At 45.5% G+C, this 22,563-nt stretch overlaps 1 long non-coding RNA gene across 1 annotated transcript in view; it reads left to right on the forward strand.

Moving 5' to 3' along the window:
- Nucleotides 1-433: 433 nt before the first annotated feature.
- Nucleotides 434-22,563, forward strand: part of LOC126282163 (uncharacterized) — an 815,713-nt gene continuing 793,583 nt past the window's right edge. Inside the window, exon 1 of the long non-coding RNA XR_007551340.1 lies at nt 434-486. This is a non-coding gene — a long non-coding RNA (uncharacterized LOC126282163). The remainder of the gene's footprint in view (nt 487-22,563) is intronic.

The raw sequence follows: 22,563 nt of genomic DNA on the forward strand, positions 1-22,563 counted from the left end.
GCAATTAATTTAATAAAAGGTTTTCTCGTAAACACCATGGGCAATATAAATAACACTGTTTTTATTTCATTGGAAAACGGTGTACACGTTCTTTGTCATTATGCTACGTGGAAAGAACTTCGTGGTTCGTAACGTAATTGTTCTTTACTCTTGATAATGAACAAGAAAGGCATTATCGGGTGGGTTTCAATGATACAGAAAAGTTTTACGTGTACAGTCTATGCCGTTTTCGTTAAATTACATTTCGTACTGATGCTTGCAACTTTCCAACCGTAAAGAGTATTCCGCGAAGTTTCGGGATTGCAGCCGGATAACGGCGACGTTTAAAAACCCTGTTTTTGCGATCATTAGGGCGGTCCTTGTGACCTCTCTGTTTGTTTGCTCTGAGACACTGCTGTATCAAATAGCAATGCAGGTATTTTTCTCCGTGTTTCAGGAGGCCGTGAACCCAGCAAGCGGACAGCCGTGAGTTGCTGTTGCGGCCGGGTGAGTGACTCTCGCTGCTGCCGCTACCTTTCTACCGTATTCACCGACCGCGCCGGCCATACATTGCGGTGCGCGCACGCCGCCTTCTCGGCGTCGCAATTTTCCGCAGATTGCCTGTTTTACTATTGGCCCACGGCTACCTCCGGTACCCCGTAGCGCCGAGCCTCGCTCTACGTTGGCTAAGAGCGGGCTTTCCTCCCACGTACCGCGCCGGTAGAATTGGATTGTTCAGGCCCCGCGCCCCGTCTCTTCTCAAGAGGACGGCCAGGCGACTGCGCTTCCAAAGTCTTGGGGCTTCGCGGCAGTACTCCGCCAGGCCCTATGTGTAACTCTTTGTCTCCCTCCTCTTCTCAGGCACTCTCTTTCACTACTTCCCTACTTCTTTTATAATAACCCTCTCAAACAGTCGCTTAATTTCTCTCGCCCCCTTTCTCTCTTATCTATCTCTCATTCACTCGCATACACAGAACACACACACGCACACACACACACACTCACACACACACACACACACACACACACACACACACACACACACACACACAAAGCGGGAGCGTGGGTTGTACTATTGAGAATTGGATTTTTAACTGTGGGTTATTTATAGTAAATTATGGAAAATAAAGAATATCATTGAATAACGCCTCCCATAAATACTGCTCTACACACCGTCAAGTGGACTATCTTCATTCATCATAATGAACTGTCATCCTGAACGAAAGAGCTCTTACCCTGACACCACCATTTCAAAATCGTTCAAAAGGGTCTGAGCAATATGGGACTTAACATCTATGGTCATCGGTCCCCTAGAACCTAGAACTACTTAAACCTAAGGACAACACACAACACCCAGCCATCACGAGGCATAGAAAATCCCTGACCCCGCCGGGAAACGAACCCGGGAACCCGGGCGCACCACCATTCTGTCTCAAATTACCTACCTACCTGATCAGCCTACCCAAAGCTACCAACCTAACCAAAGTCACCAATCAACCTATTTCAGGTTACAGATCTACTTCAAGTCACCAACGTACTCAGTCATCGATGTACCCAAAGTCACCAGTGTACCTAAAGCCACCAATGTACCCAAATTCATCAACGCAACCAAAGTCACCAACCTAATGGAAATCTCCATCTTCTTCAGACCACCAACCTACCCAAAGTTACCATCCTACCCAAAGTCAACAAACTGCTTTATATAACCAATGCAACCTACGTCACCAACCTACATGAGGTCACTCATCAGCCAAGATTTACGAACCTACCCGAATTTACCACAGTATCAAAAGTCATTAACCTACCCAAAGTCACCAACATAAATGGCTTTTAGCACTATGGGACTTAACATCTGAGGTCATCAGTACCCTAGACTTAGAACTACTTAAACCCAAATAACCTAAGGACATCATACACATCCGTGCCCGAGGCAGGATTCGAACCTGTAACCGTGGCAGCCACGTATTTCCGGGCTGAAGTGCCTGAAACCGCTCGACCACAGCGGCCGGCGTAACAACATACCTGAAGTCACCAGTCTACTAGAAGTTACCAATCTGCCAAAGTCACCACCGTACCCAAACTGACCAACTTACATTAAGTCGGCAACTGACACGAAGTTACCAACCTAGGCGAAGGCATTCGCCTATCCAAAGCTGTTAGCTTACCGAAAGTCTTCTGCCTGCCCTTACATCGTCAACTGGCTCAAAGTCATCAACTATCTGAAGCCTTCAATATACCCAAAGTTGTCAAAAGAAATTATAGAAGCAAAAGCAAGAACGTGGGACAGTGGTTTGAACCGTACTCATTTCATTCGCTGCATACTGTACTTAATACTTTTGCGCAAATGTCCTTCTTTTTTCAGTCACAGTACAGTAGCTGTCAACGAGTGATCGTCAAAGTTCGATCGGTCGCGGAAAAATTCGATGAAATTTTGCGCAGAAGTATTGCGCAGTCGCTAGCATGCCCACCGATCGTGTCATGTTGTACTTTTCAGTTGTGAGCACACAACGAGCATGTAAAGGTGCCGAGATCTAGAGTAATAGTCTTACGCCAAGTTCGACGTGCGATTTCTTCATGTCGACGGGTTCTGCCTGATTTTATGCTGCTTACGCATCGTAACTGTCTTGTGTTTACTTTTTCATGACAATACTCAGTCGCACAAAGTAACTGCAAGAGAGGGACGTTCCTCCAACGTTTGCGGTGGGACTTGGTTCTACCCGATTTTCATCTCTTTCCTCACAGGGACCGCCGGCTATAATGACAACATTTTCGAACAGGCAGCGAACTGCAGAGCAGCGAAAGGACTTGACTGAAAGTATAGGCGGACTTCACTTCTATGACAAGGTTGCCCTCCCGGTTAGCCGTTCGATCTAACGCACGGCTTTCAGGATTGGGAAGGGGCGCCTGTTCCCCGTCACGAATCCGCCAGGCGGATTAGTGTCGAGATCTGGTGAGCCGGCCAGTCTGAGGATGGTTTTTAGACGGTTTTCCATCTGCCTCGGCGAATGCGGAATGGTTTCCCTTATCCCGCCTCAGCTACACTATGTCGGCGATTGCTGCGCAAACACGTTCTCCACGTACGCGTAAACCACCATTACTGTACCACGCAAACATAGGGGTTACATTCGTCTGGTGAGAGATGTTCCCAAGGGGGGGGGGGGGCACCGGGGTCCGAACCGCACAATAACCCTGAAAGAGTGGTTCGGTGTGGGGTGGCGGAGGGGTGAAGTGGACTGCGGTAGTCGTCGTGGGGCTGTGGGCCACTATGACTGCGGCGGGGACGGTGCCTTTTCGTCGCTTCTATGCCCCCGATTGACATACAATACTATACAATGACAAAGTTATTGAAAAGGTGGTACTACAATGTGATAGATGTCTAAATCGGAGTGGCGCTATGCAGGCAAGTATTAGAAGGTTTAGCCAAATACTGCAAATAAAACATTTTAGTTTTTCACTGTTGTTTCCATATCACTACCGACCTCACGTCGAAAAAAAATTGCCCTCATGTTAAATTAGCAACCCAATGTTCGCTTAGCAGATCAGATAAATATTCTGCCGTGCCGTCTTATTGTCAGATTAAGGATGAGAATTTCTGTAGATTATTTAAATATATGATTGTTATTTGTTACTATTTGTGTTTTAGCTTACTATCACACTGTGACGAGTCTAGTTACAAGTGTGCAAGCACTCCACATAAAAACTACTTTTCTGCGGTAAGGGATTCGCTTCTTACTACATTTTACGTTGGGCGCTGAAATTATTTGATGAATACAGCAGTGTCAAGATGCTAGATTAGGTGGTGAAAGATATTCCCCACAAAAACTAATATATCACCGCGAATAATAGGCTGTTCTGACTTCCAACGCATATTCGTAAAGCAAGGGATAATTTCTAAAACTAAAGTCAAACTCGAAACTTTGAACCACACGAAGAAAGTTGATAAAATAAATAATAGGAAAAAATATCAGTATCTAAAGCAATCGGTCATTTCAGGTAAATTTTTGTAGTGGTGCATTTTTCGCAATATGGAAACAACAGTGAAAATCAGAAATGTGTTATTTGCAATATCTGGCAACACATTCACAATATTTGTCTGCACAGTGCCAACACACTTAGAGATCTGTCAAATACCAGCTTTTCAATAACAGGGTCATAGAAGGCAGCCGCCTGTGCTTTCCGCCGACTCTGCTATGTGACATCAGAACCAACATTTATTGCATACGAGGGACATCACAAAACTCCTGCACTCTGTGCTGCGCAACATTACGGTGGCGTGATCGAGCCGAAATTCATGTCAGTTGTGAGCGAGACGTTCGGCGTGACGGTCGCAACTGACTGGTGCATAACTTCGTCGCTTTTATCCATAAGTTTGATAACCTGCACAGATACACGCAACAGAGACTTTAGTCGTCAATAATATATTCTGCTGCACTATTTACAAAAGGCTGCCAACGCTGGAGTAACTTTTCGATTCCGCAAATACAGAAATCACGTAGTTTTAAGCGATGTTCGGAGCGCATTTTCATCCGGAAAGGAAGTTCCTTCAAGGTTGTTCGACAGAGATCGGAAAAGGTGAAAATCAGAGGGCGCAAGGTTAGGTAAATAAGCTGCGTGTGAAATGACTTCCCAACCCATCTCCATCATAGTATTTTTTGTCGGTCTAGCAGATTGCGAGCGGATCTCATCGTAGAGCAGCGTATCCTCACACAGTCTTCCTGATCCTTGTTCTGGGATTGCGTCTGTAAGACGTCTCCGTTGCTGACAATGTCAACACTCATGGTTACACCTCGGGGGAGCAATTCGTAGTACACCACAACCTCGCTGCTCCTCTAGATGCATAACGTATGTTCTGTGTCCGCCTGCTTAGCTGGGTGGTAACGTGCTTGCCTCTCATGCAAGCGGGCCCGTGTTCAGTTCCCGGGTGAGTTGGAGATTTTCAGCGCTCGGTGACTGGGTGCTGTGTTGTCCTCATCATCATTTCGGCCTCATCACCGGCGCGGAAGTCGCCCAGTGTGGCGTCGACCGAAATAAGACTCGCACTTGGCGGCCGAACTTCCCCGGATAGGGCCTCCCGGCCAACGATGACATGCACTCATTTCCATTTTTCCATTGTCTTTTGTGGTGTGGAGTTGCTGGTTTGTTTGGGCTCAGCCATGCCTTTCTTTTTCTTACGTTCACGTAAATACATTATGTGTAGTCACCAGAAAGGATACAGTATAGGTATCTTCGGCGTCCTTCACGAGCCAGTTGATGAACAGCAAGCAGAGATGCACATATCGCCACCTGTTGATTTTTCTGATTTTGGCTAAGAGCATGCGGTACCCATAAGCCCGAGTTTTGGCTAACAGCATGCGGTACCCATAAACCTAAGTTTTGGACCTTCTCCACTGCATGCTAATATCTCACTGAGGTGGGATGGTTACAGTTTACCATATTTTGCCAGTTCTCGAGTGCACTGATGTACACACGGTCTTCATGAAACGTCGAACTTCTTCCAGAACGTGGAGACTCAGTAATGTGAAAACGACCCTCCTTAAAACGAGAAAAACCGTTCCCTGCCTGTTTTGTCCAATGGCATTCTCTCCAGATACTGCGCAAATGCGGAGTTATTGAACGCAGTTTTCCGAAATTCCTTCACCAGGGAAGACGAATGGAATATTCCAGAATTTGAAACACGAACATCTGCTAGCATGAGTTTCTTAGAAGTAGATACCTTAGGGGTTGCGAAGCAACTCAAATCGCTTGATACGGGCAAGTCTTCAGGTCCAGATTGTATACCGATTAGGTTCCTTTCAGATTACGCTGATACTATAGCTCCCTACTTAGCACTCATATACAACCGCTCGCTCACCGATAGATCTGTACCTACAGATTGGAAAATTGCGCAGGTCGCACCAGTGTTCAAGAAGGGTAGTAGGAGTAATCCATTTAACTACAGACCTATATCATTGACGTCAGTTTGCAGTAGGGTTTTGGAGCATATACTGTATTCAAACATTATGAATCACCTCGAAGGGAACGATCTATTGACACGTAATCAGCATGGCTTCAGAAAACATCGCTCTTGTGCAACGCAGCTAGCTCTTTATTCGCACGAAGTAATGGCCGCTATCGACAGGGGATCTCAAGTTGATTCCGTATTTCTAGATTTCCGGAAAGCTTTTGACACCGTTCCTCACAAGCGACTTCTAATCAAGCTGCGGAGCTATGGGGTATCGTCTCAGTTGTGCGACTGGATTCGTGATTTCCTGTCAGGAAGGTCGCAGTTCGTAGTAATAGACGGCAAATCATCGAGTAAAACTGAAGTGATATCAGGTGTTCCCCAGGGAAGCGTCCTGGGACCTCTACTGTTCCTGGTCTATATAAATGACCTGGGTGACAATCTGAGCAGTTCTCTTAGGTTGTTCGCAGATGATGCTGTAATTTACCGTCTAGTAAGGTCATCCGAAGACCAGTATCAGCTGCAAAGCGATTTAGAAAAGATTGCTGTATGGTGTGTCAGGTGGCAGTTGACGCTAAATAACGAAAAGTGTGAGATGATCCACATGAGTTCCAAAAGAAATCCGTTGGAATTCGATTACTCGATAAATAGTACAATTCTCAAGGCTGTCAATTCAACTAAGTACCTGGGTGTTAAAATTACGAACAACTTCAGTTGGAAGGACCACATAGATAATATTGTCGGGAAGGCGAGCCAAAGGTTGCGTTTCATTGGCAGGACACTTAGAAGATGCAACAAGTCCACTAAAGAGACAGCTTACACTACACTCGTTCGTCCTCTGTTAGAATATTGCTGCGCGGCGTGGGATCCTTACCAGGTGGGATTGACGGAGGACATCGAGAGGGTGCAAAGAAGGGCAGCTCGTTTTGTATTATCGCGTTATAGGGGAGAGAGTGTGGCAGATATGATACACGAGTTGGGATGGAAGTGATTACAGCATAGACGTTTTTCGTCGCGGCGAGAGCTTTTTACGAAATTTCAGTCACCAACTTTCTCTTCCGAATGCGAAAATATTTTGTTGAGCCCAACCTACATAGGTAGGAATGATCATCAAAATAAAATAAGAGAAATCAGAGCTCGAACAGAAAGGTTTAGGTGTTCGTTTTTCCCGCTCGCTGTTCGGGAGTGGAATAGTAGCGAGAGAGTATGATTGTGGTTCGATGAACCCTCTGTCAAGCACTTAAATGTGAATTGCAGAGTAGTCATGTAGATGTAGAAATGTTTCTGGCTGCCTCCGTTGCTGTCACCCCTCTACTGAACTCAAAAACTCCCATTTCCCCGCTTGGCACTCCATTTTCTAGCGTCCACAGCTCAATTCACTACCTCCAAATGACAGAATGGCAATATGTAAACTCATAAAGCTCATAAAGCAACAGTGGACTACAAATAAAAACAGGCAATCGATAAATAAGTCAATAACTACCGGAATAACAATATGCAAAACAAAAACTCTAGGAATTTATGCACCAACATTATATATGTGTGTTCACAGGTTTACGTGGCTGTGTCTTGACTAATTTAGTTTTAAAGTGTAAGATAAAACCGAGTCAGGTCGGATTATATGTTCCTTCACCAAAATCGAATCACTAAGTGAAAGAAGAGAGTGTGAGAATGGTGTAGTGAATCGTTGCACAGTATCGCGGTGCTCTGCTCATTTCCGTGAAGGTCGGGCAAGCACTGAGGACTACTCAAGAACTGGCAGGTCACCAACTGCAACAGACTACTCCTCTCAGGTTACTGTTGCTGACATTTTGAGTGAGGATCGACTAAAACACATGTGAAAAATCGGATATAAGGCCAGAATGTCTGTCTCTTCAGTTTATAGGATGATAACTGAAAAGTTGAAGATGAGGAAAGTTGCTGCCAAGTGGGTTCCGCATGAGATGAGTGCGGCAAAAGAATAGCAGAATAATTACTTCAACGTTATCAACAGAAGGAGAACATTTTCTGTAAAGGACTGCTGCAATTAATGAAACCTGTTTATGAGTTTTTGTGCCAGAAGTTAAGTCTGAGTCGTCACAACGGAAAAGTTCCGACTCTCCACTGGCAACACCCAAAGGTGAAACTGACGGTGATCTTTGTGTATGACATGAAAGGAATCATAGCTCCAAATATAGTGCCCCAGGGGACGTCTGTAACAGACGCTTCCTGAATGCTGTTTCTGAAAAAACGTTTTGCGCCTGAAAATTAGTGAAAGAAGGCCGGACATGCTTACAGTTAGTGTCGTTTTGCACGATAATGCAAGACCGTATATTGGCCTAGCAGTCAGAGAAACGCTCGACAAATATGGATGGGAAATACGTACCATGTAGTCCTGATAAAGAGCCCACAAGCCTTCCATTTGTTTCCCAAATTCAAGGAAGAAATCCGTAAACGTGATTTGATACAACTGATGAAGCTTCCACTGAGGTGAGTTATGAATCTGACCAACAATGAGCCGGCCGCTGTGGCCGAGCGGTTCTAGGCGCTTCAGTCCGGAACCACGCTGCTGCTACGGTAACAGGCTCGAATTCTGCCTCGGGCATGTATGTGTGTGATGTCCTTAGGTTAGTTAGGTTTAAATAGTTCTAAGTTCTAGGGGACTGATGACCTCAGATGGTAAGTACCATAGTGCTCAGAGCCATTTGAACCATTTGAATCAACAATGAAGATGCAAAAACGTTGGGAAGCTGTCATCGTAGGAAAAATTGAGATTATGTTGAAAGCCTGTAAATAAATTTTGTAAAATAAATTATTTTCTTCAGTTCTGTCAGGTCTTTTGAAATGACTCTCTCAGAATTTTGTTTATGGCGAACGAAGTAATTTTCGTCCGAAGCAGTCGATTTTGTCGCAGAAGATTCCAGTTTATTGAAAGCGCTGCGCTTTGAAGACAACTACACACTGTTCAGTCATATTAATCCGATTACATGTTAACAACCTAAATAACCAGCTTTTGCAGTGCAGACCGCGGCGAGGCACGCAAGGAAATGACTCAGTGAGGTTCTAGACTCATGCCGACTCCAGTGCAGTGGTTCAAATGGCTCTGAGCACTGTGCGACTTAACAGCTGTGGTCATCAGTCCCCTAGATCTTAGAACTACTTAAACCTAACTAACCTAAAGACGTCACACACATCCATGCCCGAGGCAGGATTCGAACCTGCGACCGTAGCAGTCGCGCGGTTCCGGACTGCGCGCCTAGAACCGCGAGACCACCGCGGCCGGCCCCAGTGCAGCGGCCAGCGGCGCTACGTTTCTCGTTTTAGAATCCACATTCGCGATTGGGTTTAAACCCGTGAAGTTTGGTGGCCAGGGCAGTACGGTAAACTCATCCTGGTGCTCTTCGACCCACGTAGGTACACTGCGAGCTGTGCGACACGTTGCATTGTCCTGCTGGTAGATGCCATCGTGCCGAGGAAAACAAACTGAATGTAAGGGTGGACATGGGTAGACGCACATTTTTGTTGATCCACTGTGCCTTCCAGAATGACCAGTTCACCCGTGAAATCCCACGAAAACATTCCGCAACCTATAAAGCTCTTTCCTCCGACCTCGACCCTTCCAACGATCACTGCAGGACCATTTTTCTATCGTGACACCGTTGATGCACACTCGATGAGAATTCTGACACACAGGCTCCCTGTAGCGGTCTGCAGCATGTTCAGTACATTCACTTACTTGATTGACTGAATCGCCATGATTAGCTGCCCAGACAACCCAGTGCATACATTCGACTCAGTTTTGTAATCACCGAAATAAAATCACAGAACTGCCAACAGTGTAGGATGCAGAAATTTAAATAGGAAGTGTTCCTTTCCATTTGAGCTACTCTATTGCACTATCTTTTTATGAAACGATTACTGCAGCCATCTGTCGGGTGGAGCATGAAACGTGATGCATCTGAGAAGACCAGCTGTAGCCACTCAGTGGACGTGTAGTTGAGGCTACTGGCGCGCAAATTCCAGACTCTGTCGCCGATCAACCGCAGCGAGCATAGATGCATAAAAAAGGCGCCTGCTGCAGAGGCTCATACGCAGCAAGGTTCGCTGAACGGTCGTTGAGGGGACACTGTTGGTAATCCCTCGCTTCATCTGAGTGGGCAGTTGCTCAACAGTTGCACGTCAATTCGCCTGTACACATTTCCGTCACCCCTGTTACCTACGGCTCGTGGAGCACCACAGATGCATCGGCGCCGGTTTCGGGTCTTGCACGGTAAATTTAATCACGACGACATGCGAAAATTTCACGAACTTAGTCGTTTCTTAATGTTTCCATCATTGGCCCGAGAGCCAGTGATCGTGCCGTTTTGGACGACAGATAAATCGAGCAATTTCCGCATTACGACAACGATTGCACTAGAATGAGTTTTTCCCACTGCAGCGGAGTGTGCGCTGATATGAAACTTCCTGGCAGATTAAAACTGTGTGCAGAACCGAGACTCGAACTCGGGACCTTTGCCTTTCGCTGGCAAGTGCTCTACCAACTGAGCTAACCAAGCACGACTCACGACCAGCCCTGACAGCTCTAATTCCGCCAGTACCTCGTCTCCTACTTTCCAAACTTTACAGAAGCTCTCTTGCAGAACTTGCACTCCTGGAAGAAAGGATATTGCGGAGACATGGCTTAGCCACAGCCTGGGGGATGTTTCCAGAATGAGATTTTCACTCTGCAGTGGAGTGTGCGCTGATATGAAACTTCCTGGCAGATTAAAACTGTGTGCAGGACCGAGACTAGAACTCGGGACCTTTGCCTTTTGAGGGCAAGTGCTCTACCAACTCCTTTCTTTCAGGAGTGCTAGGTTCTGCAAGGTTCGAAGGAGAGCTTCTGTGACGTTTGGAAGGCAGGAGACGAGGTACTGGCGGAATCTGTGAGGATGGGTCGTGAGTCGTGCTTGGGTTGCTCAGTTGGTAGAGCGCTTGCCCGCAAAAGGCAAAGTTCCCAACTTCGAGTCTGGGTCCGGCACACAGTTTTGGTTCAAATGGCTCTGAGCACTATGAGACTTAGCAAATATGTTTCAAATGGCTCTGAGCACTATGGGACTTACCATGTGAGGTTATCAGTCCCCTAGAACTACTTAAACCTAACTGACCTAAGGACGTCACACACACCCATGCCCGAGGCAGGATTCGAACCTGCGACCATAGCGGTCGCGCGGTTCCAGACTGAAGTGCCTAGAACCGCTCGGCCACTCTGGCTGCCCACACAGTTTTAATCTGACAGGAAGTTTCAACGACTGCACTGTTCCCCACTTCCCCCGACACACTTTGTACATTCCCCCCCGCCCTCCCTCCTGCACTACTAGTGCTGCCACCTGCCGTCCCTGAGGGGTTACTGCACGTTGACGTCGAACATAAACGCTGATCACGTTAATAGGACTGGACCATGTACACTCCTGGAAATGCAAAAAAGAACACATTGACAGCGGTGTGTCAGACCCACCATACTTGCTCCGGAGGGCTGTACAAGCAATGATCACACGCACGGCACAGCGGACACACCAGGAACCGCGGTGTTGGCCGTCGAATGGAACTAGCTGCGCAGCATTTGTGCACCGCCGCCGTCAGTGTCAGCCAGTTTGCCGTGGCATACGGAGCTCCATCGCAGTCTTTAACGCTGGTAGCATGCCGCGACAGCGTGGACGTTAACCGTATGTGCAGTTGACGAACTTTGAGCGAGGGCGTATAGTGGCCATGCGGGAGGCCGGGTGGACGTACCGCCGAATTGCTCAACACGTGGGGCGTGAGGTCTCCACAGTACATCGATGTTGTCGCCAGTGGTCGCCGGAAGGTGCACGTGCCCGTCGACCTGGGACCGGACCGCAGCGACGCACGGATGCACGCCAAGACGGTAGGATCCTACGCAGTGCCGTAGGGGACCGCACCGCCACTTCCCAGCAAATTAGGGACACTGTTGCTCTTGGGGTATCGGCGAGGACCATTCGCAACCGTCTTCATGAAGCTGGGCTACGGTCCCGCACACCGTTAGGCCGTCTTCCGCTCACGCCCCAACATCGTGCAGCCCGCCTCCAGTGGTGTCGCGACAGGCGTGAATGGAGGGACGAATGGAGACGTGTCGTCTTCAGCGATGAGAGTCGCTTCTGCCTTGGTGCCAATGATGGTCGTATGCGTGTTTGGCGCCGTGGAGGTGAGCGCCACAATCAGGACTGCATACGACCGAGGCACACAGGGCCAACACCCGGCATCATGGTGTGGGGAGCGATCTCCTACACTGGCCGTACACCGCTGGTGATCGTCGAGGGGACACTGAATAGTGCACGGTACATCCAAACCGTCATCGAACCCATCGTTCTACCATTCCTAGACCGGCAAGGGAACTTGCTGTTCCAACAGGACAATGCACGTCCGCATGTATCCCGTGCCACCCAACGTGCTCTAGAAGGTTAAGTCACCTACCTTGGCCAGCAAGATCTCCGGATCTGTCCCCCATTGAACATGTTTGGGACTGGATGAAGCGTCGTCTCACGCGGTCTGCACGTCCAGCACGAACGCTGGTCCAGCTGAGGCGCCAGGTGGAAATGGCATGGCAAGCCGTTCCACAGGACTACATCCAGCATCTCTACAATCGTCTCCATGGGAGAATAGCAGCCTGCATTGCTGCGAAAGGTGGATATACACTGTACTAGTGCCGACATTGTGCATGCTCTGTTGCCTGTGTCTATGTGCCTGTGGTTCTGTCAGTGTGATCATGTGTTGTATATGACCCTAGGAATGTGTCAATAAAGTTTCCCCTTCCTGGAACAATGAATTCACGGTGTTCTTATTTCAATTTCCAGGAGTGTATATCACGATGTAAAACGAAAACAAAAATTACGTAGTTTTAGTTGATGTATGGTGAAGAGGATATTTTTCTGGATACATCCGATGACGTAACGTGCTTTCTGAAATCGATCATGTACTTTGTACGAACAATCAGCATCAATAAAGAGCAGCCAGAGGTGATCAAGAATGCCCCCTCTCGGATGATACCCTCTCCCTCCATGTATCCCTCCTGTCAACTCTGATCCTCATCTTCCCCTCCTTTCCTCTGTCCTTTCCCTGCGCTCCCTCTTTCCCCCCTTCCATCCTGTTTTCTCCCTGCCTAACCTCTCTCTGCCTCCCTTCTCCCCCCCCCCCCCTCAAGTCCTTTTGCATTCCCCTCCTCCACCTTTCCCTTTCCCCAGTCCCTGTCACATCTGCCCAGCCCCCTCCCCCCTTTCATATGAGTCCTCGTCCTCCATCGACTCCTTCCCCCTTTCCCCACCCACTTCGTTTTTCCTCTCCTTCCCCCCTTTTTTCTTTCCCATCATCTGTCCAGGTTCCCCCCGTCTGCCCTCGGCTGTGGTATGTCGTATTTGTGCCAACTTTTTAGTTCAGTGTTCAAGTGAGTGTTCAGTGTTATGCGTCTTTTCAAAGTGCTGCGAACAGAAATCATGCTGTCGCTGGATGTGAATTTTATATCTCTTGCAAACAGAAACCAGACTGTCGCCGTGTTTTTTAATTCTCTGTCTATTATTTTTCTATTTCTTATGTATTTTATTAGCATCATGCACCCTTTGTTTTATGCTTTAATTTCCACAATTTTCCGCCATTTTACCATTTAAGTCACAGATTTTATCGCCAGCTATTATTATTTATTATCTTCATCTTCTTAAAACAAATTCTGTAGGCTGAAGAGCTGCGTACTAAGCTGCTGCCAGCCCGCTCCCTTCAGGGGCAATCGAAACTCAATAAAGAAAAGAAAAAATCTAGAATATAATAAAATACACTGAGTCGCTTTCTAGATGATGTCAACACGATGGAGAGAGTGAAATATTGTTATTTACTAAACTCTACTAAAGTTCCCGCAGTACAAGATCTCGCTGATGTATTATACTGAAAGGATACCATGGATGCTAATGCTGTGCCGTACAGCGCTTTGGCTCGCTCTCGTTATGCGCTTCCTTCATGGAGCGATGGCCGGTAAAGAGCTCTCTGTGTATCTCGCGTTGCAGTGACGCCGTTCCGACATCCCTTTGATCATTTATATTTCCCCAATGGTGCAACGTACGGTCCTCGTGCAGTTGACAACGGGCGGCTCGTCGTCGGAGTGGCTATTTGCATGTCCATCAGTTTACGCGCAGTGCGTATCAAAAAACACGCGCCAGCGAACGCCCTCACAGGCTCTAAGTTGAAATGTTTTTGTTGTCTTATGTGTGGCGCGCGCATAGCTGTGCTTTTTTTTTTTTTTGCCTAGCATTAGTCAAGCGGAAAGATGCTGAGGCTTATGTATTTTTCATTTTTTTTCGATCCGGAACCTGTAATTGAGTTTCGTACATCGACCAATTTCCAGCCTGAAACTGAAGTTCTTATTAATGCGATGACTGCCTTCACACTGCTACTGCCATCCTGAAGCAACAGAAAACCGCTCTAGAAATGAAAGACACGTTTTACCGTCACGAAAGTTTCTTACGTCATCCACAAAGGGTTCGAGCATTTTAATCCCTCGTTTTCAAGTTAAATGCCATATTTACACCTCTATGGTTATAGGAAGCATGGTGTTCAAAGCTTTCTCGCAAAATTTTACGTCTTGTGTCTCGCAGAATATATATTTTCAGAAAAGCAGCCACGACGTCTGCATTGCTTACGTGAGTCACTGACAATCTGAAGGTGGAACGCATTGTTGCAAAATTAATATTGGTAACTGTAGGTAGCATGTTATATTTGTGATTTACTTCATAACAGCTTTAAACTCAAATCGGACACTGATGGGGTTCCTTAATTAATAGCAAATTGCATAGAGTGTCTAAGATCGAAACATTCCACACAGTCACAACTGCGCGGTGCCAGAATAAGATGAGAACAACAAAATGAAAAATACCTACTTTTTCGCGATCTGAAATATCGTATCAGTCATTTTTAACTGAACTGTATATGGAACTGTTTTGCCACAAGAGTAGATACCGCGCCCGGTGAATTATAATACTGCGCCTTATGATTAATAAATATGCGTTTAATTTGTTGTCTATCATAAAATCACCAAGTTGCATTCCAAAGCATCGATCTACTAGAAACGTTTGTTTTTGCGCTGGTGATCTCTAGAATATTTAATGTTTCTATTCGCCCTGGTAATCACTATAACATTTTATGTGGCGTGTAAGCATTATGAACGTCGGAAAGTAATCGCTGAACCTAAACAGCTTGTCAGCAAGCGCTGCTTAAGCGCGCACACACACAACTGCCGTGTCACGCCATTATTGCGTTATTTTCACTTCACGCTACTTGCCGTAGCCACATAAATTATTAGTCGCGCCGGTAATGAACACCCAGACCGTGGAAAATAGCATGTGCCACGTGCCACTGAGTGAATGCCGGCTACATTATCGCCGAGCACGAAATGAAAGTACGAAACAACAATTAATCAGACATTTCTGGAACTATTAATAAAAAATGGAAAGAACTAGTACCCACCATTTTCACGGCCGACTGGTCAGTACGCTAAACCGGTCAAAATCAGATGCGTTGTTATATCATGATACAAGACTGTTCAGTCTAGAATGCACTCACCTGCGTGTTCTGCTTGGTATGTTTTGTGATGAGATACTTCGCAACAAAAGCTTACGTCGATATGATTATGATGATGGTAAAGGCTAGGAAGTAGTGAAGTGGAAAGAAACTAGGAATCTTTGCGACTAGGGCTGAACAATAAAATAAAAAGGCTAAGCTGTTTATCTCGAAGTTCGATTCGTCATTAGCTTTTCCATCAGAATCTCCTCGAAGCTTAACACATCTACATGTACGCAAATCACCTTACTGTGTGTGGCAGAGAGTAGTTTGAGTACCTCTGTCACTATTCGCCCCCCCCCCACTCCCCCCCCCCCCCCCCCCCCCCCCGGCGTTTCCCGTCCCTTGTCCCCCTTTTACTGTTTAAGTCCAGTAAGGTTCGCTTGTTAAGCCTCTATGTAAGCTATAATTTTACGTTCAGGGTCTGAATGCAATACATTGGGATGATTGTTGCAGAAATGTACGCTCTCAGAACATTAACAGTAAACCACACAATGATGTGAAACACCTTACTTGGCAACGTCTGCCACTGGATTTCACTGAGCGTCTCTATAACACTTTCGCATTTACAAAATGAACTTGTAACGAAATGCGCTGTTCTTCTTTGAAAGTTGTCTATTCGGTCTGTAAATCCAGTTTTGCGAGATCCCAGACTGAGGAGCAGTACTCATTGCCCTAACCTAGCTCATTTGTGCGTGGACTTCACTTCTTCCTTACTCGCAAGTAGTTTTGTACCGAGCGAGGTGGCGCAGTGGTTAGCACACTGGACTCGCATTCGGGAGGACGACGGTTCAATCCCGTCTCCAGCCATCCTGATTTAGGTTTTCCGTGATTTCCCTAAATCGTTTCAGGCAAATGCCGGGATGGTTCCTCTGAAAGGGCACGGCCGATTTCCTTCCCAATCCTTCCTATAACCCGAGCTTGCGCTCCGTCTCTAATGACCTGGTGGTCGACGGGACGTTAAACACTAACCACCAAGTAGTTTCGTGATGTCGTTCCACTTTAAATCGCCCCACAAGCACATATCCTAGATACCTAATAGATATTACTCCTTGCAGTGATTGTTCTGCAACCATGCAAATCATACAAAAATGGGCCTTCCTGCCTGTGTTATACTCAATATGTTTGAGCAGTGTGTGGCTCGCGTTCTTGCCGTTGATAACCTGACGTCTTCTAATAGCGCTAGTGGCGTCTCGATTCCTTCTTGTGTTAATGGTGCCACTGAGTTGCTAGTACTGTTTGTGGCAGCAGCAGCAGCGGTTATCGATAGCCAGTACTCTGGTATATCATTGGTGCCACAGATAGTATGCTGGGTCGCTGGTGGCGTGCAGGCACTGTCGGACCGAGGGGCTGTAGCCAACGACCACTGAGACGTGGGACTTAGGGAAAGCAGGAAAGGTGTGGACAGCGCGTGATCAGTTACCGTTGGTTGCACAGAAACAGCGAGATCTCAAACAGCGGAGGTTTCAGTACTGGACACGGTTCACTCAACTTCAAACGTCCTGGGCTGGGTCGTCGGCAACAGCCCCTCGGTCCGACAGTGCCTGCACGTCGCCAGCGGTCCCGGCCTGTCCTCCTGCTGCGGACCTCCTCGCTGCTGCGTCCAAAGCCGAACTGCCTGACACACACGACGACCCAGCATACTAGCCGTGGCACCAAAGGTAGTACCACAGTACTGGCTACCGATAACCACTGCTGCTGCCACTCGTTGACAAACAAAACTAGCAACTCAGTGGTACCATTAACACAAGAAGTAATCGAGACGCTATTACACGACGTCAAGTTATGAACGGCAAGAACGTGAGCCGCGCACGGCTCAATGTTACACTTGTTTGTGTTGAAGGTTCACTGCCAAACCCTTTGCCAAGCGTCAATCCCCTGTAGGTCTCCTTGCATTCCGCCAGTTTTCTGGCGTTGGTACTTCTCTGTACACAACAGCACAATACGTGAAACGCGTCTTGGAATGTCAGACATTGTAATTATGTCTTTTATAAATAATGTGACAAGCGATGGTCCTATAACGCTCTATTGTGGTATGGCCGAAGTTACTTTTACGTCCTAAGACTTCTCTCCGTTGAGAATGACACACTGTGTTCTGTTTGCTGGAAAATCTGCAATAGAAAAACACATTTGGTCTGATATTGTGTACGCCCGTATTTTGTTAATTAGGCTGCAATGTGGAAATGTATCGAACACTTTCCGGAAGTCAAGGAACACTACATAAAATTAGGCTAACGTATCTGTTGCTTTCTGGATCTCGTGGACGAATAAAGAGAGATGGGTTTCATACGATCGTTGTTTTCGAATCCATGTTGATTTCTACAGGGTAGGTTTTGTCCCTCCAAAAGTATCATAATAGTGGCACCTGTCGCAATAAACGCCAGGAATCTGTCTTGCCTTATTATCAGTTTTTGGCTGAGACAGTTTTATCCATTTGTGGTCACACACGATCTGCATAGCTACATGCAAATAACGTCCTCTGCTGGTTGCCTGGCGCATGTTTCTGGAAGCGTGGAGATTGGGGAAGGTTACAGAAAAATATACCGGCAGAAAATTTTGTTAGTGTTAGGCAATTATTCCAAGACAACAATATCAGAAATTGAGTCCACTTTATGCAAAACACCTTGTTACTTGTTTACTTGTTTATTTTCCCAAACTAGTTACGGCAACAAATGTCACCATCATCAGTGGGTTGTTTAATCTAAAACATGCAGAAAATAGAAAAGTTATACAAAGACAGTGGACACATTATTACATCTTTACTATTCGTTTCCTGAAATATAGTTTTCTTTGGATACTTTCATACCACCTTATTTATTGTACGTTATAGCATGTTTTTGAGAATTATTGTCGCTCTTTGCGACATATTTTCTGTGCTTTTTTTCTGTTGCCGTTTTTTCTCAGCGAACATCATTTCATCTGCAACTGTGTGAGCGGTTGTTAGTAAACAAAATACTACAAGGTGAACATCGTTGTCAGCGTTATGCAAGTGGAATTGCGGTAGTGTTGTGGAACACAGTTATTTGATGTGTACTGGGCTGTTACTTAGTTATTCGTTTACTCACGTTCGCTGGATGGTATGTACCTGATTCTGTACACAGTTAACAAAACCTTCGCACTTTGTTTATGATCAAGATTATTTCGCCATCTTGGTGTTCGCGCATGTCGCAAGAGGTGTATCGCTTGTTGCGAGAAAGCTATGAAAACTGTAGCGCGAATTAGGACGACTTCTGTTCCTTACTTTATGTTTCTGTGTGTGATGGGGAAGTGGTTCTTTTGCTTGTGTGTGCTTTCTGTTCTGTGTCCTTGAACAGTTCTCTCAGAGCGGTAAGGAGTGTGTTGTTGCAAAGTGTTGTGTTTTCGTTTATTACATGTTTCCCTTCGGCTATAGCCTTTTGTATGTAGTAATTTTCTTCTATTGCTAGTTGTGGGTATAGACTGTTGCCGTTTTTCAGAATGTGAGACCGTTTTCGATATTAGTGAGGTTATGGCTTTTGTTCATTAGATGTTCTGCAAAAGGTGAATGTGTGCTGTTACTCTTTAGAGCTCTCATGTGCTCTGTGTATCTCGTTCGGACGTTTCTGCTTGTTTGTCCTACGTATTGGGCCTGAAAGGAGTTGCAAGTGAGCTGATATATTCCAGCGTTACTGAATATTACATAGAATTGGGAACATCTTGAAAAAGCAAGGGATCCCAATAGCGTTAAGAACAAACAATACAGTTCAGAAAAGACTAAGACAAGTCAGAAAAACTCAGACAGATTCAGCAACAGGGTAACACTACGTAACACTGCTGTAACCAAACATCCTCTACAGACTGTCGACATGTCTACTAGACCTGCTCCATCACCAAATGTCTCGAATCGAGCACATATAGTACATCATAATAATATGTACTAACATGTAGCTTTTTATGCAAATTGAACTAATAATATATATAAAAGTTTTCTCTAAAATTTATGCACGTTTTTCTCTAGAAACGGTTTTTCAAAACTACATGCAACAAAATAAAAACGGTTCAATCTATTAACTCTCACCTTTGACCTCGGAAGAATAAACAGTTTTCTTGGGAGCTTATACGTATAATATACGAAATTTGTTAACATTAACTGTTTTTTGAAAAGCCATAAAGAGTGAAACAAAATCAAACTCAAAGATCGTGTTAGGACCATACCGTTAAATTTAAGATATGTCATTGTGGTTAGGTATAAGCTCCCATAAATTTAATGTAGTATCGGCTGATGTTATCCATTTTTGATTTTAGATAAGTCCTGAGGGGCTACTAGCAGGCCCTTGATCAGTCCATAATTACGGACGCCAGTTGGTGGTTTTTTGTATTCAAAATCTAAAATAAAGCTAAAAGTATGATCAATCATAATACACAAACAGATCCTTTGTATGTCTTTTTATTATAAGAAAAAGAAATTTCCAAACTCTGCTTATTTTTTTCTCATTTACTGGCCATAAACTCGTCATTTGCTTTGAACACCGTTGTAGGTACTGGCGTTGTCAAGTGCGTCCCTTCAGTGCGGCACTTAAAGAGCAGATGAGCAATCGCGAGGTGTCTACCGCCGAGTTCTAGCGTGAGTGTTGTTACAGGAAAGCGAAGTGTGGGCTTGGGTCGCTAAAAAACTATTAATACCCGGTATGTAGACGTCATGGAGCAGAGGTGATGGCTTCGAGTTCCTTATCACCACTCTTTGTACCAATGTCCTGGATTCAACTTTTTTTTTTTTTTTTTTTTTTTTCCTACTGACTGGTTTGATGCGGCCCGCCACGAATTCCTTTCCTGTGCTAACCTCTTCATCTCAGAGTAGCACTTGCAACCTACGTCCTCAATTATTTGCTTGACGTATTCCAATCTCTGTCTTCCTCTACAGTTTTTGCCCTCTACAGCTCCCTCTAGTACCATGGAAGTTATTCCCTCATGTCTTAGCAGATGTCCTATCATCCTGTCCCTTCTCCTTATCAGTGTTTTCCACATATTCCTTTCCTCTCCGATTCTGCGTAGAACCTCCTCATTCCTTACCTTATCAGTCCACCTAATTTTCAACATTCGTCTATAGCACCACATCTCGAATGCTTCGATTATCTTCTGTTCCGGTTTTTCCACAGTCCATGTTTCACTACCATACAATGCTGAACTCCAGACGTACACCCTCAGAAATTTCTTCCTCAAATTGAACTACAAACTCGAAAAAAATGATATTTTAAGGAAATACTAATTTTAATATTTCATTTCCAAGAATATTATAATTATAAATTGAACACTTTTAACAGGTGCGCAACTTTTCAATGCGCACAAGTTTTTTCTTTGTTTTACATTCTTAATTTACTAGTCTTGCCATTCACTTGATGCTACTACCAGACACCCCAGCGGAGATTTCAAAGCTTTGGTCTGTTCTGTCACATACACTTACTGCTCGCGATGCCTCCGTCAAACGTTCATTTTCACATTTAGCGTCTGATGTTACATAAGACAACTACGTTTTTTTACATTGAGATACATCGACAACCTGAAGCTGTTCCAACGAACGAAACAGGTCGCGATACAATAAACGTGTATCAGTAAAGCTATGATGGTTAATGATCGGTTTCATGTAGTTTAATGCTTACATAGCAAATATCCAAACGTTAAGTGCGAACTCGATGGTCCACGTAACATTGACACTCATATCTGTTAAACGTTCAAGATGAAGCACAACCTCTTCGCCAGTGTACACTCTACTCAAACAAACCTTTCACTGAAGAGAGTTGACTGACTGGCTAGTGTGCATTTTCCTATGTGTTTCAGTGCCTTTACTATCAACTTGAGTCAGGCCGACGTGTTACATTAGCCCAGTAGCTGCACTGCGTACTAGTATTGGACAGTTGAAGTCAATTTTGTGTTGCATTTTAATTATGACATGTTTTCGTGAATGGTCCACTGGGGCACGTTGTTGAACAAGTCTTGAAGAGAGAAGTGGCTTACCAACTAAAACAGATGTAGTGCTCTTAATATCACCATAAAGAACAAAGGTACAAGAGAAGAAATGATGTGAGTTAGTGTCTCCCTAGTAGCTAAACGAATGTTCTTGATACATTATTTATTTTACTCCTGCACAAAAAGTTATTTGTGGAGGTACGAGTAACTGGGACACCCTGTACATTACCTGATCAAATGCATCCACACACCTTTTACTGAACACTAATATGGAGTGTATCCACCCTTCGTCTTTTATCACACCTTGAATAGTGCTGGGGACAATTTCAATGAGTGGCTGGATGTCCGTGAAGGAGTGACAACCCAGTCTTCCTCTAGAGCCGACACCAGAGAAGGTAGTGGTGCTGGAGGACGCGGTCGGAAAGGGAGTTGGCGTTCCAACACCCCAAAGGGTTTCCATTGGGATTAGGTCGGGATTCTGGACAGGCCAGTCCATTTCAGGAACGTTGTTGTCTACGAACCACTGCCTCGCAGATGCGGCCTTATGACAGGGTGTATTCTCATGCTGGCACAAACAATCGTTGTCGTCAAAATATTCTTCTACTGTATGCACTACATAATGCTGTAAAATGTGTTGATATGCGTATTGTTAAGCGCAGTAACGGGACCACACGCTGACCACTAAAATCAGCTCCCTACTATAACACCACCTCCTCCTTTCTTCACTTTTAGCACTCCATTTGGTGGCAGGTAACGTTCTCTAGGCATTCGTCAACCTCCTAACCCTTCCACCAGGTTGCCACAGGATGTAGCGTGGCTCATGAAATCACTCATAATCAACTTCGCCGTGGTGTCACTCTTTTCATTAGTTAAAACGTCACTTAACGTGTACTGTGGAAATGTGTGACTATCGGGTTCCTGCTCGACAACTGTACCCCATTTTTTAACTGCCTAAACAAAGAATTGTGCTAGCTAGACTGCTGGTAGTACTCTGGAACTCAAGAGTGATTCCTTCCGCTGATTTTTTGCAGCCACCCTCCGCAAAGCTTGACGGCCGCAATCTGTCAGTGCTTTAAGTTTGCGTCAATCTGTCAGTGCTTTAAGTTTGCGTGGTCCTTGTTTAATGGTGATACTTCCATCGCGTT

The sequence above is a fragment of the Schistocerca gregaria genome, chromosome 7, assembly GCF_023897955.1.
Source record: "Schistocerca gregaria isolate iqSchGreg1 chromosome 7, iqSchGreg1.2, whole genome shotgun sequence".
In the NCBI taxonomy this organism is placed as follows: domain Eukaryota; kingdom Metazoa; phylum Arthropoda; class Insecta; order Orthoptera; family Acrididae; genus Schistocerca; species Schistocerca gregaria.